Source organism: Phyllobates terribilis, unplaced genomic scaffold (genome assembly GCF_046119375.1).
Source record: "Phyllobates terribilis strain yellow unplaced genomic scaffold, ASM4611937v1 Scaffold_1__5_contigs__length_1240528914, whole genome shotgun sequence".
Taxonomy (NCBI): Eukaryota; Metazoa; Chordata; class Amphibia; order Anura; family Dendrobatidae; genus Phyllobates; species Phyllobates terribilis.
The window spans coordinates 162,409,462-162,423,611 of NW_027362761.1; positions in this window are offsets into that span (position 1 = coordinate 162,409,462).

Consider the following 14,150-nt stretch of genomic DNA (forward strand, 5'->3'; position numbering starts at 1 on the left):
TGGTCCAACTAAACGCAAACCGGATGGAATAGCATGCCGCTGCAAGATGCTGTGGTAGCCATGCTGATTCAGTATGCCTTCAATTTTGAATAAATCCACAATAGTGTCACCAGCAAAGCACCCCCACACCATCACACCTCCTCCTCCATGCTTCACAGTGGGAACCAGGCATGTAGAGTCCATCCGTTCACCTTTTCTGCATCGCACAAAGACACGGTGGTTGGAACCAAAGATCTCAAATTTGGACTCATCAGACAAAAGCACAGATTTCCACTGGTCTAATGTCCATTCCTTGTGTTCTTTAGCTCAAACAAGTCTCTTCTGCTTGTTGCCTGTCCTTAGCAGTGGTTTCCTAGCAGCTATTTTACCATGAAGGCCTGCTGCACAAAGTCTCCTCTTAACAGTTGTTGAAGAGATGTGTCTGCTGCTAGAACTCTGTGTGGCATTGACCTGGTCTCTAATCTGAGCTGCTGTTAACCTGCAATTTCTGAGGCTGGTGACTCGGATAAACTTATCCTCAGAAGCAGAGGTGACTCTTGGTCTTCCTTTCCTGGGGCGGTCCTCATGTGAGCCAGTTTCTTTGTAGCGCTTGATGGTTTTTGCAACTGCACTTGGGGACACTTTCAAAATTTTCTCAATTTTTTGCACTGACTGACCTTCATTTCTTAAAGTAATGATGGCCACTCGTTTTTCTTTACTTAGCTGCTTTTTTCTTGCCATAATACAAATTCTAACAGTCTATTCAGTAGGACTATCAGCTGTGTATCCACCTGACTTCTGCACAACACAACTGATGGTCCCAACCCCATTTATAAGGCAAGAAATCCCACTTATTAAACCTGACAGGGCACACCTGTGAAGTGAAAACCATTTCCAGTGACTACCTCTTGAAGCTCATCAAGAGAATGCCAAGAGTGTGCAAAGCAGTGATCAAAGCAAAAGGTGGCTACTTTGAAGAACCTAGAATATAAGACATATTTTCTGTTGTTTCACACTTTTTTGTTAAGTATATAATTCCACATGTGTTAATTCATAGTTTTGATGCCTTCAGTGTGAATGTACAATTTTCATAGTCATGAAAATACAGAAAAATCTTTAAATGAGAAGGTGTGTCCAAACTTTTGGTGTGTACTGTACATAAGTCAGATAGGAAGCTATTGAAAATATATTACAAATTGTCATTGCTGTAATCGTTCCAGAAAAATCCTGTTATTGTATATTTCTATAGAAGATTCTAGACTGTATGTAGACTAATGTATGGTTATTGCTTCTGAATTTGAGAAGAGAATCAAGTCTGTAGTGTGTTACATATGTTACTGTACCATAAATATGCACATATTGTATATTTTCAGTTTTTATTTAGGTGAAAACTGCTATGGAAAAATGTAAAGCATATCATCATCCAGTCTACCTGATCATCAGAAAGCGTCATTGCACTCTACATATTGTACATCTATGAATTCCTGAAACTGCTGTATAGCTGGAATTATGCTCTGGGACAGAATGACCAATAAGTTCGAAGTGAAATGTAAGGCTATGTTCACACTAAGCATTTACGGCAGAAATTTCTGCACCAACATTGCATCTTTTAGCAAAAATAAATTGCTTTTTATATATATTTTTTTCATATGGATTTGATGATTTTTTTTACTATCCATTTGAATGGGTAAAAAATGCAGCAAAACTGTTGAAAACACTTTGAAGGTTCAAATCTGCAAGGAAAAAATAAGCAGTGTGTGCATGAGGTTTCAGAAATCTCATTAATCTTGCTGGTATGGTAAACTGCAAGGTTTTGGTGCAGTGTTTTTGGTGTTGAAATTTCTGATGCAAATACTTCATGTGTGCACATATTAGGCCGGGGTCACACGAGTGATGATTGTCTCTTGTGAGAGAATCGGGCCGATCATGCTAATGACACAAGGCTCATACTCTGTCATAGTTTAATCCGAGTGTCATCTTAGTGTGATCCGATTTTTTTGCATGAAGAAATCGCAGGACAGGTATGAAGAAGACAAAGAACTTAATTTCTCTATCTTCTCCATTGTTTGAGTCCACAGATGTCAGACTGCACTCGGATGGCATCCGAGTGCAGTTTGATGTTTTACACGCACCCATAGACTTGTATCTATATCATATGTATATATATATACACACATACATATAAAGTTAAACTAGTCACCTGTACAGTTGAACTGTGAGTTGATGAAGCAGCACACAATAAGAGTTTACTTGTGAGAAGCTGAGAACTATATTGTACATTTTTAGGAACATTTTATGTAAAATGGATATAAGAGGTTATAGACTATAAAGAAAGAATTTTTATCTATATTTTATCCCCTGTAGCAAACATTTTACTGAGCACTTTTTTGATGAACCGCAATAAAGGAACCGTGATATTTAATAATAACACCTGGGATCCACGGGGGCCAGGATATAAGCAAAGAGCACATCTGCTAGAAAATGGGTCATAATGTATGTGTACAAGATAATTGAAGAGACTGTACTGTACATACAAAAGATTACCTTATGTAATGTAGTCTATAACAAGCACTTTGGGACAGGAAAATATGAATATGTCTTCCATGATATCATAGAAACGTTTGTACATAATTATATGTAATCACATATAGATTTTAACAGCATTTATCAGACTGTATATCTGGATGATTTGTCTAATTTTATTATACACATTTTTTTTATTGTAAGTCATCCAATGTTTTTAACATTCTCTATTAATATGTATAATTTTATGATTGGTCACAGTTATGTTTCTTATAATCGTAAGTTATTTTGTCTTGTTTCATGAAGTTCTTTTTATTGAAAAGTACAAATGAAGGGTTTGTGCACATTCTACATAATAAAACTGGAAGTATTTCAAATGATTGTGACATCAAATGTTTTCTTTTACACTTATCAGAGAGAAATCTATAGAGATGCTGGAGAAGACCCCATCATCGGATAGCTGCAAATTAGGGCTTACATGATAAAATGGTAGAGCAATAATAAGATTGGGCAGCGCTGTTAGGTGGGCTACGGTGAGATGCCCCACAGTTGTTGGTAATGGCAGCTGGGTAGGCAGTTTTTACAGAAGTGATCATCCTACTTCTTAACTGTCCTTTTTGGTGGGATACTACCATGAACTGGGACACAAAAGGGTCTGGGCTTACACATATTTGCAAAGAAATTAGGTGATTCAGGGGCATTCCTGGGCATTCCCAGGATAAGTCTTAAAAATCAAGATTTGGGGGATTTAAAGGTTGGTAAGTATGGCTTCTAAGCTGCATAAGTCTCTGATTTTGTAACATAATTATCATTTTTAAGCTAATTTAAGCATTTTAAGAGGTTCAAGAGACAAATTATAGAATATATTAAGATACAATGGATATAAAAAGTCTACATACCCCTGTTAAAATGACAGGCTATTGTCGTATAAAAAATTCATACCAAGAAGAATCGTTTTAGAACTTTTTCCACCTTTAATGTCACTTTTAACTTGTACAATTCTATTGAAAAATAAACTGAAATATTTTTGTGTGGAAAAAGCAAAATAAATAACTAAAATAATGTAGTTGCATAAATATGTACACCCTTAAACTATTAATATGACAGCGTATAAAAGGGAAGAACAGCACTCCGATATAATAGGTGCACGGATAGGGTCCCACTCCTCAAACTTCAAATAAAAATGGAATCCGGCACGCTTTGCATGATTTTATTCAGATTCTAGTAGTGTGTACAGCTAAAAATAACGTTTCTGAAACTGGAGCTTTATTCAAGGTGAAAGGAATTATGAACAGTTCTAAATATCAAGATTCACTAGTGTAAAATCTGAAGAAGATCGACTTGACCGAAAAGTTATTTTTAGCTGTACACACTACTAGAATCTGAATAAAATCATGCAAAGAGTGCCGGATTCCATTTTTATTTAATAATATGACAGCATTCAGTCCTTTTTGAGTAGGAGTCTATCAGTATGGCACATCTAGAATTGTCAATCTTTGCCCACTCTTCCTTGTAGTAGCGCTATAAATCTGTCAGATTGAGAGGGCATCTAATGTTTACAGCTCTCTTCAGGTCAACCCACAAATTTTCAATTGGATTCAGGCCTGGGCTCTGGCTGGACCATTAAAAAATTTCTTCTTCTGGTGAAGCCATTCTTTTTTTATTAAGATGTATTCTTAGGGTCATTGTCATGATGGAAGGTGAAATTCCTCTGCTTTATAGCATGAATGTTTTAATGCAGCCTTGATTGATATTTAGAACTGTTCATAATTCCTTTCACCTTGAATAAAGCTCCAGTTTCAGCTGCTAAAATACATCCCCAAAGCATAATGCTGCCTCCACCATACTTCATTATGGGTATGGTGTTTTTTGGTGATGCGTGGTATTGATTTTGCACCAAATAAATCTTTTAGAGTTATTCTCAAAAAGTTCAACCTTGTTCTCATCAGACCATAACACATTTTCCCACATGCTTGCGGCAGACTTGATGTAGGTTTAGCAAAATATAGCCATGCTTGGATGTTTTTCTTTGTAAGGAAAAGTTTCTGACTTGCCATCCTACCCCACAGGCCAAATATATGATACAGGAGATTGTTGTCACATGCAGTGTACAACCATACTTGCTAGGAATTCCTGCAGCTCCTTTAATGTTGCTGTAGGCCTCTTGGCCTCCTGGGTCAATTTTCTCATTTTTTCATCAATTTATGAAGGACATCCAGTTCTAGGTAATGTCACTGTTGTGCCAAATTTAAGCCACTTCTTATTGACCGTCTTCACAATGTTCCATAGTATATCTAATGCTTTGGAAAAAAAAATGCCTAATAAAGGTATACACAGTGTATGTCTTTTTTCAACCTGTGTTTTCACCATTTATACCTCTGCTCTTTCTAGGATTTTGGGTCCAGTGGGCGGTCCTATCAGTGACTGACAGCTGTCTATGTATATCTGTGCATACAGAGGTAGCTGTCAATCACTGATAGGACCACCCACTGGGCCAAAAATCCTAGAAAGAGCAAAGGATTAAATGATGCAAACACAAGTCACACTGCATCTTTTCTCACAAAACTACAGTATATATCAGTCTGCTCAGCTCCTCCTGCTCTATAACATGGTGTCTGCAGATTGGACGGCATTTTAATAGTCACAGGTTCCCTTTAACAATAAGAAAACTGTAATGAATGTCCAATAGTACAGTGGAAAGGTGATGTGACGTTGATGAAGCGATTGCCGCACTTCGACCACTGTGTGGGACTCGCAGCCTAACAAAGTTCTAGGAAAGACAGAATTCTTGTCTATAATATGTAATACTCTTCTAGTGTTTGTAGCAATTCAGCTATTTTTCTGAGATTTCTATCCTTCATGTTCCATCAATCACTCCGATATGACACGAGTTGCCAATGTAACACACCCATGACAGTTTTTTAATCCTGGTTGGTAATGCGATTCTAACAAAGCACTTTGGCGCATTTGGTCCGAGTCGTGTACTCTGAGTAGATAGTAGTGTTTCTAGAAATCCTTGCCGATGGAGACCATAGGAATGACGATACTACTTCTGGTTTGTTTTTCCTCTTCTAGCTGAAGATACGGTCTTTCTGGGTGACTCAGATTAAATCTATAGTCCTGCTACTTAATCTGGTGTTTTCTTAGTTAGATATGAAAATCATTGTACCACATCTTTTCCCATGCCATTTATAGATTTACAGCCTGTGTAAATTTACCTGGCAGTGCGTGCCATTAATGATTTAACAAAAGAGATGTCTAGGTTGCTGAACTGTGACAAAGAATGCATTTGTTTCTGTTGAAAGGCCTGACATACCTTTCAAGCAACTGACCAACAGTGACCTCTTCTGTGACCGTGACTGCCAGCAAGTCTGTAAGTTGCTGCCTCATGTAGATGACAAATGTATCTGCTACATTATTAATAAGTAAGACATATGCATGACGTAATGTTAGCGACAGTAGAAACTACTTATTTATGGTCAGTTCATCAAATTGCTGCATTTCACTCCAGCATTGCATCAGCTTTAGGCCTCGTTCACACTGTCGTATAACACGGCCGAGTGCTATGTGATGTTTTATCGGATAGCGCTCGGCCCAATGTTATACTGTGGAGCAGAGCAGATCTGCGATTATTTTCTCGTGCCGATTCAGGATGAGAAAATAATCACAGTGTGCTGCGAGTGCCTCCGACATTCAGACCATGCGCACCCATAGAAGTCTATGGGTGCGTGTGAAACATCGGACTGCACTTGGATGTCATCTGAGCACAATCCGATATACGCGAGACAATGGAGAAGATGGACAAATTACGTTCTCCATCATCTGTGCTGCGATTCTCAATCGGATCACACTGACATGACACTCGGCTCAATCTCTGACAGAATTTGATTCGAGTGCCATTAGCATAATCGTCCCAATTCTCTTGCAAGAGAGAATGTATGGCAGTGTGAGTTGGACCCTTAATGTTATACCTAAACAAGTAAATGTTACACTAATTTGAGCTCTGCTTCTTTTATTAATTTTTTTATTTTTGGCCTTACAAATATAGCATTGCTCGTCCAGTCCCTGCTGTTCTGCAGGCAGCCAAAGTGCTCTGCCGCACCTCCATTAATTCAGAATGGGATTTGTGGCTTTCATTAGGAAATCTTCTTACCATCAGATATGATGGAGCCTGGTACAGGAGCGTTCCATGCACATATGTACAGACCTTTATTTGTACAGTAAATGTGCTGGTCTTGTCACCTAATATAACTGAAATAACGTATTTTAAATCAGCAGCTGGTCAATTCATGTTGCAGATTTTTACAGTAGATTTTACCCTTTGCAATACATATGAAATCTGCGGCAAATCCACTGTAAATCCCCATGTAACACATGTACTTTAAAAAAAGATTCCTTAGCAGAAAATGTTTCGAGGAAAATTTTGTTCATGTAAACATTCCGTAAAAAGGGGGACAGATAAAATGCACGCACAGAAGTGTACCCTGTGGCTTACTGCTAGTGTTACCCCCTCCCATAGACAAGCTGATCAGGTGGAGACACAGTGGCTAAAGGATGAAAATTCAGGCTGAAAACGAATTTGGTCTTGAGTGAATTACCCACTGCTAGGACAGCAATATATAAGAAATGACAAATCATAAAACAACACAACAGTGTTCTGCATAGTTTCTAATATGTAGAAGAGCCTACAAAAAATGAAATGCATCAGTGTCCCTAGGCATTTATGGTAATACAGGCCATACACCTGTCACCCCTGCACTATAAGGCTATTTTCACTAAACAGAGCGGGGGCTGTAACTGAGCCCCTGGCCCTGACTGTCCCAATGCAGTGCCAGTGTCAGTCAGTGCCGGGGGAGCGGTTACAGCCTCCGCTATGTATACTCAGAGCAGTGACTGAACCAGCGCTGGTGTCGCCCCATGACTGAAACCAGAACGCTGCTGGGGGGGAATAAAGTTAATTTTCTCTCTGCAACGTTTGGCTAAGTGCAGGGGCCGGGCAGGTTAGTAACGCTGTTGACCTGCAGGTTAACCCCATATCTGCAGGTTAATAGCCTTTTTTCTGGTGACAGGGAACCTTTCACCAGGCTTTAGCTCTTCCATCTGAGAGCAGCATGATGTAGGGCCAAAGACCCTGATTCCAGTGATGTGTTACTTAGCTGCTTTCTGCATTTTTGATAAAATCCCTGTTATCTGTGCTGTAGATCTAGCAGTTCCCTGAATGCTGAGCTCTGTATAATCCTGCCCACACCACTGATTGACATCGTTCTTCTTCTTCTCCTTTCTGTGTAAATTGTGCAAAGGCAGACAGTTGCTGCGGGTGGCGTTATACTGAGCTCATTAATATGGAGGTCTACATGGCAGCAGTTTTAATAGTCCTCTAGTGATAATCTAATGCTGATAAAATAGTGACTTTATCAAAACTACAGCAAGCAGCCTGGCGAGTGATACATAGCTGAAATCAAGGTCTCTATCTCTACATTATGCTGCTCCCAGATTAGGTAGCAAAAACTTTCTGACAGATTTCCTTTAAGAAACAAATAATGAAACAGCTGCTAACTGGGGATGAAGGAAATGTCACACTGGGCCCAGGTTAAAGGGAACCTGTCGCTGATACATGCTGCCCACACCTTATTCAGCATGGTTTAGCCACTTGTTGTTTGATCACAGCCATGTATGGTTGTGTCTGAAATGCTGCAGCGTTTCAGAGAAAAGCGTACTTTAAATAGCCACCGGGGACCAACCACGTTATTAACTAGTTGTACAGGTGGGTACCCAGCTGCTTCTCCCCACCTTCTGACTGTGACATGCACACAGGCAGAGGCTTTACTGTCACTGTCAGTGGGTGGGGAAAAGCCACTGGGTACCCACCTGTACGACTAGTCAATAGCGCCTCTTGGTCCCCGCTGGCTGTTAAAAGTATGTTTTCCTCTATAACGCTGCAGCGATTCAGAGGCAAACATGCATGGCTGTGATCGTACATCCAGTGGCTGATACATGCTGACCACAGTTTGGGCAGTATGTATCAGCTGACAGGTTCCCTTTAAGTCAACGAAGCAAGCCTATATTTCTGCAAAGAGAGATACCAAAGAGCTATAGTTTACTATAGGGAAAGTGTCCCTCTATTTAGATGCAATTATCCTTAATGTGGCAAAAAAATCTAAAAAAAAATATCTTTGTAAAAAAATGTTTGCACCTTCACGTGTTTATGTGGTTTATTTTTGGGAATTAGATTTGAAATATATTAATAAAAGTTAACTTTTAAGGATAAAATTCTTTTGTTAGACGCAATTATTGCTAACCAGTGCTTGATTGGGCCTGCAAAGTATCTTCCGTCTACCTCCCATTGTCAGGCTGTTTTGTAACCCAGTCATTGGGGCAGCTGATGATGCTGTCAGGAGTAGTGCGCTGTTCAATCTGTGTCAAAATCAGCAAGACAACAAGCTAAGTGAAGAAGTTACACAGACCGTACAACAATACATTGGTAGGATTTCATATAATGAAGACTATTTAAACAAATAATTCAATTTTGCATTTAGAAAGTAAATGAACAATAAAAAACAAACTTGTCAGGAGCCTTTAAGCTGTCAAATATTCATATTCATACTTTTGCTTAAAAAAAAAAACTGTACTGACCACTAACCAGACAATCAGACAGCAACATATGTAGAAAATAAGCTTAATCTTAGTTTTTTGACACCTACTAATGCAATATTTTTCCATTAAAAAGATAGGGGAATGTAAATGTCATCTATGTTAACATATAGCTGGTCATTTTATTGTTGGACATAAAGTTTTCGATGTTCCGGTTTCCATTTAATTCTTTACTCATCTGCAAGTAAAGTAAACTAATGGCAACAAGTTGAAACAGTAATTTGATAAATTAGCAGAAAGTCATGCAGCTAGAACATACAAGTTCAAGGTTCATTTGATTTCTGGCCGTAGAACAGAATGGCGTTGATATCAATAAATATGTTTATAAAAATGTAAAAGGTCAAAGCTCATGCAGAGGCTGCATTACCAATAAATACTTTATGAATCTGTACTTATAATGTGAGTCTGTCAATGGTCACCTGGCAGCTCTAAAATGGCTTCAATAGTCAGGCGTATTGTAAGCCACTCCATTTACCAGATCCCAGGGGTGCCCTGGCCTTCACCCTTACACATGGGATCTTGGGGTGAGACTACGTAGTCTTCTGCTGGCCAATACTGCAGGCTGGCATCAGTGATCAAGTAGCCGGGTCAGAACCAAGAGGGCAGTCAAGGTATAAAAGCAGAAGGCAAAACAATAGTCAAGAATCAGGCTGGGGTCAGACAACAGGAATATAAACAAGCTAAGCAGAAGCTGATAGCACAGGGGCTGAACCAGAGTAGATTAACTATATCTGGCAGCTCCCAGCATGAACCTGGGAGTTTTAGTAGAGTGTGATGCTGCTCATTGGCACAGAAAGTGTGCCACCCAGAGTTTATTGTCCCAACGTCTCCTCCATCATCATTATTTCCCACAGAATGAATGCGGAATCACCTGTTGATACAAGCAGATGTCAGTGGAGCAAGTAGTGAAGCAGATGAGAAAGTACTATGGCATCTATAACCTTTTATGAGCCCATAATGTATCTTCATACCATATACTTCCTATTTTATATAAAGTCTAGTGTTGAGCGAGCATGCTCGACACTGCTCGGTACTCGCCCGAGCATCTCACTACTCGGGATGTTCGGCGAGCACCGAGCATTTCCGGGTTACTCGGGCGGGAGCTCGGATCTCCGCCCTGCACGTTTGGCGCTCTTTACAGACCCAATGAACATGCAGGGATTGCCAGCCAGTCACTGTAATGCCGCAGCCATGTTGTTTGTGGGCATTACAGTGATTGGCTGGCCGCACAGCGTCACCTCGAGTATTTAAAGCCGGGCGCCGCCATCTTGGACACAGTCGCTCCGGATCAGCCAGTGTAGGGTCAGTGCTGCTGAGTTAGGGAGAGATATATAGTGCGAAATAGTTAGTGTAGGGTCTGTAAAGGCTGCCAAATCAAACAAACAGTCCTTCTCAGGACTAATATCCATCCCAGATATCAGGCAGGCAGGCAGGCTGTATAGGAGACGCAGTGGTTATACCAGCAAACGCTGCATTACAGTCCTGTGTGCTCCTGTTGGTCAAATTGCTAGACTTATCACCCCGGTCAGAGGGGCCAGGAAAAATTGTTGTTTTTTTCATCTAAATCCTGTATTATTTTTTTTTCCTCAGTCAGACTGTCCAAATACGCGTCTTATTAACCTTTTGGTATCTCACCCCCCCCCAAAAAAAAATTGAGTGTGTCTGTGACTGTTCAGACACCAATATATCTGTTTAAAAGAGTCTGGTGTAGGCCAGAGAAATAGAACTGTGGTTTTGCAGTTCCACGGGTCAAATCTCTGTATTATCCTGCTTTTGCCATTTTTTGCCATAAAAAAAACTGTAGTAGTGTCTCCCTGACTGGTCAGACACCAATATATCTGTTTAAAAGAGTCTGGTGTACGCCACATAACTATAACTGTGGTTTTGCAGTTCCACTGGTCAAATCTCTGTATTATCCTGCTTTTGGCATTTTTTGCCCTAAAAAAAACTGTAATAGTGTCTCCCTGACTGGTCAGACACCAATATATCTGTTTAAAAGAGTCTGGTGTATGCCACATAACTATAACTGTGGTTTTGCAGTTCCACAGGTCAAATCTCTGTATTATCCTGCTTTTGGCATTTTTCGCCGTAAAAAAAAACTGTAATAGTGTCTCCCTGACTGGTCAGACACCAATATATCTGTTTAAAAAGAGTCTGGTGTACACCACATAACTATAACTGTGGTTTTGCAGTTCCACGGGTCAAATCTCTGTATTATCCTGCTTTTGGCATTTTTTGCCATAAAAAAAAACAGTAATAGTGTCTCCCTGACTGGTCAGACACCAATATATCTGTTTAAAAGAGTCTGGTGTAGACCAGAAAAATAGAACTGTGGTTTTGCAGTTCCATGGGTCAAATCTCTGCATTATCCTGCTTTTGGCATTTTTTGCCGTAAAAAAAAACTGTAATAGTGTCTCCCTGACTGTTCAGACACAAATATATCTGTTTGAAAGAGTCTGGTGTACGCCACATAACTATAACTGTGGTTTTGCAGTTCCACGGGTCAAATCTCTGTATTATCCACTTTTGGGTCTTTTTTGCATAAAAAAACAGTTTGAGTGTGTCGCTGACTGTTCAGCCCCAAATATATCTATTTAAAAAAGTCTGGTATACGCCAGTAAATTAGAACTGTGGTTTTGCAGTTCCACTGTTCAAATCTCTGTATTATCCTGCTTTTGGCTTGTTTTACGTAATAAAAACAGTAATAGTGTCTCCCTGTCTGTTCAGTCACAAATATATCTGTTTAAAAGATTCTGGTGTAGGCCAGACAAATAGAACTGTGGTTTTCCTCTTCCACGGTTCTAATCTCCTTTTTATTACCCTTTTTCCATTGATAGTGCGAGTGTAAGCTATTTTACTTCATTTACAATGGGCAAGGCGCGTGGCAAGGGACGTGGAACTGGACGTTCTGGTGATGGTGCGTGTAGAGGATGGGGCCGTGGCCAAGGTGAAAATGTGCAACAACCAACAGCCACATTTTTCGCTCCCACTTCTTGACCGAATTACTAGGGAAGCACACTACAACACCAGTATTGCGAACTGATCAGTGTGAACAGGTTATTAATTGGATAGTAGATAATACTTCCAGTTACCTTGGCACCACCACCTCCGGTCTGTCTTCCACACGGTCAAGTTTTAGTAGCCGTGAGTCTCGACCGCATACTATTCCTCACCCTGATGCTCCTTTCTCCCACCATGCCAAGTGTCGTCAGACAGCAACTGATCCCACACTTGGACACTCTGAAGAGATGTCCACTGGTCCATTTCCATATTTGTGCCCCTCGCCTGCTCCGCTTGAAGTGGTGGAAGAGGAGATCCCATGTAGCGATGCCCAAATATTTGAACAGCCACGGCCACAGGAAGTCGACGCTGGCAATTTGTCACAAGAGGTGGACGATAACAAGACACAATTGCCACGAAGTGAGGAGGAGGATCGTGGTGCGCAAGTGGAAGAGGAGGAGGTGGTGGATGATCTAGTAACTGACCCAACATGGCAGGAGGACACGCAGAGCGAGGCCAGCAGCAAACAGGGGGAGGGAGGCAGAGTACCCCAACAGGCAGGAAGAAGCAGTGTAGTGGCCGCACACAGAAGGCGGGCAACAGTTCCCCGTAACACAATCACGACGGACGTTGCCAGTACAACCGGTAGGTCTTCCAGAGTCTGGAATTTTTTTAAAGACTCTGCTGATAACCCCAAAAAGGCCATTTGTACCACCTGCCATGCCAGCATCAGCAGGGGTGACAAAACTACCAGCCTGACCACCACCAGCATGATCAGGCACATGGCAGCAAAGCACCCGACTTTGTGGGGCGAACCCCAGGGTCCACGACCAGTGTCAGCGGGTGTCACCACTGCTTCTTCCGCTGTTGTGCGTGTGATAGAACCCTCTGTTGTGTGTGCAAGGCAATCCCCTGTCCATACTGCATGCAAAGATGCCCCCTCCTCTCAGTCTTCACTTGTTATGGCAGTTTCTCAAGAAACAGCATCAACGTCCATGTCCCACCGCAGCGTTCAATTGTCCATATCCCAGGCCACAGTCCTAAATTCACATATTTCACGACTGCTTGCGTTGGAAATGCTGCCTTTTAGGCTGGTGGAGACGGAATCCTTCCGCAATCTTATGGCGGTGGCCGTCCCGCTGTACTCGGTCCCCAGCTGACACTATTTTGCCTGGTGTGCCATCCGCGCACTACACAAACACGTGTCCCAAAACATCTGCCGTGCCCTCAACAATGCAGTTACTGGGAGAGTCCACCTGACAACGGACACGTGGACAAGTGCTTGTGGCCAGGGACGGTACATCTCCCTGGCGGTACACTGGGTAAACATAGTGGAAGCCGGGACCCAGTCGGACCTGGGACGGAACACATCCTCCCCACACCGAGGATTGCGGGCCCTATGTCAGTCAGAGTTGCCCCCACAGTGTACAGCTCCTGCGCATCATCCTCCTCCTCCTCCTCATGTTGAGCCTCCATCTCAGATATCACCACATCAGTTACATGCTGGAAGCACTGCAGTGCTGCCTCAGCCAAGCGGCAACAGGCTGTGCTGAAACTCATAAGCTTAGGTGATAAACCTCACACTGCTTGTGAGTTGTGGACAGCTGTGAAAGAGCAGGCAGATCTGTGGCTGAGACCGCTGAACTTACTTCCAGGCATGGTCGTGTGTGACAATGGCCGTAACCTGGTGGCGACTCTGACGCAAGGCGAGATCACACACGTACCATGCCTGGCTCATGTGCTTAACCTCGTGTTTCAGCGGTTTCTTAAATCGTACCCCGAGTTGCCAGATCTGCTCGTGAAAGTACGCCGCCTGTCAGCTCATTTTCGCAAGTCGGCTACAGCTTCCACCGCCCTTGCTGTGTTGCAGCAGCGTTTGCCGCTTCCGGCACACCGACTGGTGTGTGATGTCCCCACACGTTGGAACTCTACCCTCCACATGTTGCAAAGGATTTGTGAGCAGAAGAGAGCAGTTGTGGAGTACAAGCTGCAACAAG